Genomic DNA, 2,273 nt, shown 5'->3' with positions numbered 1-2,273 from the left:
ACCAAGAGGAGAGGGCAGTTGTGGGTGACCACGCCAGGATGGGATGGCAGTTGTGGGTGACCAGGACAGGATGGGATGGCAGTTGTGGGTGATCAGGCTGGTGGAGGGGCCGTTGCGGAGGAGCAGGCTGGTGCTGGGGGTAGGGGCAGTTGGGGGTGAGCAGACCAGCGGGGGTCCAGTTGGGGGCAAGCAAGCCATCCGTGGGGGTGATCAGGACAGTAGGGGGCAGTTTGGAGTGAGAAGGCCAGCAGGGGGGGAGTTGTTGGCAAGCATTCCTTTCTCTGCTTCCACTCTTGCCTCTACATATTCCAGTCATTCTCTAAACAGCATAACCAGAGTAATACAAAAATTGGGGCAAAAATCCTATATAATAAAAGGTTAATATGCAAATTGACCCTAACAGCAGAATGACTGGGAAGGACTGGTCACTATGACGGACGCTAACTACCAGGGGGCAGAAGCTCAATGCAGGAGCTACCCCCTGGTGGTCTACCAGTAGACCAGTGATGGTAGGAGCCTCTCCCGCCTCCTCAGCAGCACTAAGGATGTCCGACTGCAGCTTAGGCCTTCTCCCCGCTGGCACGTGGGCATCCCCCAAGGGCTCCCAGGCTGCCAGAGTGATGTCTTACTGCCAGCTTAGGCCCAATCCCACAGGGAGCAGGCCTAAGCCAGCAGGCGGTCATCCCCCGAGGGGTCCCAGACTGTGAGAGGGCACAGGCTGGGCTGAGGGACCCCCCTGCTCCCGAGTGCACAAATTTTTGTGCACCGGGCCCCTAGTATAGATATAAGAGCTCAAAACAGGTTGGGGGAGGAGAAACAGATTTGAGAATTGTGTGTATGATAGAGTTTAGACCACCATAGTGGGTGAGATTGCAAAGTGGAACTGGGTAGAGCTTAAGGAGAAAGAACTAATTACAAAATCCAGGCTTCTCAAATGTCTGGAGAAGGGGAGGCAGGATGCTTCCCCCCAGCAGTACAATCTTTTCTCTACCACCCCAAAAATAATAAAAATTATGTTTTCATATATGTAAAAGAAAGGGTCATTTTATAACTCCTCTGATACAAAAGTCTTAAAGAGTCAATCTGGCACACTAGACAAAAAAACTATTTTAATTGTATAAAATTATACATATAAAATACATAGAAAGTACTAAAAAGGTAAGTAAAATCTTTAACACCAAAAGTGTACAGATCAGGGAACAATTTTTCTCAAGTTCTTCGGGATCTTACTGGTTGGTATTAGAGAAAAATAGTAAATCCAGGAGGTGCAAAGGTAAGTTCTTCCCACATCTCACACCCCTTGACACTTCCCAGAGGAAGCGTAGAAATGAAGGTTTATGATTTCTGGATTATAAATATCAGTAAAAACTGAATAGACACACCTGTTGCTGAACACAGGCGCGTCTGCACCAACCCTACATGTATTTCATGGAATAAGAGAAGGGGCTTGCAGAATTCAAGGAAGTCCCTTTCGAGCATTGGTACATGTGTTGCTCGATACCATACCTTTGATCCCATAAATGGTTTCAAAAGAGAGAAAGCTCGCTTGCATCTTGTCCCTATCTGATCCAAAAGAGAATATTTGTGGCCTGTTTCCTAACCTATTTCTGAAAGCAAAGTGTATAATCATTGAATGGAAAGTCAAATTGTAGAAACATTAAACTTCCCAAGCTCAGTTTAGAAAGTGCACTGAGCTATAATATTGCATAAAGGAGACTACAGAAACAAGGGGGGAATATATCTTAGAGAGATCTACAAAAAATTCTCCCAAAGGTGAGTGTTTTACCTGTACTCCAGATCATTCCTCTCCTATCCCACCCAGGAGAGTGGTGGGGAAGAGAACAGTATTAAAAACGCAAATAGCTGATCATTGATTCTCTTTCACTTCCTGCAGTCTCCCAACGTTCCATTTCGGAAGTGCCATAATGCTAAAGTGTCATCTATTTTACCTGATCAATTCATGCTCTAATAATCAATGTGGAGAAAGAGGAAAGAAAACAAAACAATTCTGAATCTAAGGTATGAACATCTAAGGTAGGAGACAGCAGCAACTTTGTGGCAGTGAGAGGAACTTGGCCCTCATCAAATAGGACAGATAATCTTTCCAAAGAGCAAAATGATGGCAGGAGAGTGAGGAGGGAAACATGTTTTGCCTTCTACCAATCTCTGCAGGCAGGAAGGTTAAATATGGGGCTTAACTAAGCTAGGGGGGGCCGGGGAGCAGGAGTGAAAGGGAATATTGAAAGATAAGCAACTCCAACCCTGATTCCTTC

General features: G+C 45.7%; 1 protein-coding gene across 1 annotated transcript in view; it reads right to left on the bottom strand.

Moving 5' to 3' along the window:
- Positions 1-1,084: 1,084 nt before the first annotated feature.
- The window catches only part of LIX1L (limb and CNS expressed 1 like), a 24,723-nt gene continuing 23,534 nt past the window's right edge, over positions 1,085-2,273 (bottom strand). Inside the window, exon 7 of the mRNA XM_006764156.2 lies at positions 1,085-2,273. This exon is cut by the window's right edge and continues 960 nt beyond it. The gene's annotated coding sequence lies outside the window, so the exon portion shown is untranslated.

Source organism: Myotis davidii, unplaced genomic scaffold (assembly GCF_000327345.1).
Source record: "Myotis davidii unplaced genomic scaffold, ASM32734v1 scaffold401, whole genome shotgun sequence".
NCBI lineage: Eukaryota > Metazoa > Chordata > Mammalia > Chiroptera > Vespertilionidae > Myotis > Myotis davidii.
This window is presented reverse-complemented; position numbering and strand designations above follow the sequence as displayed.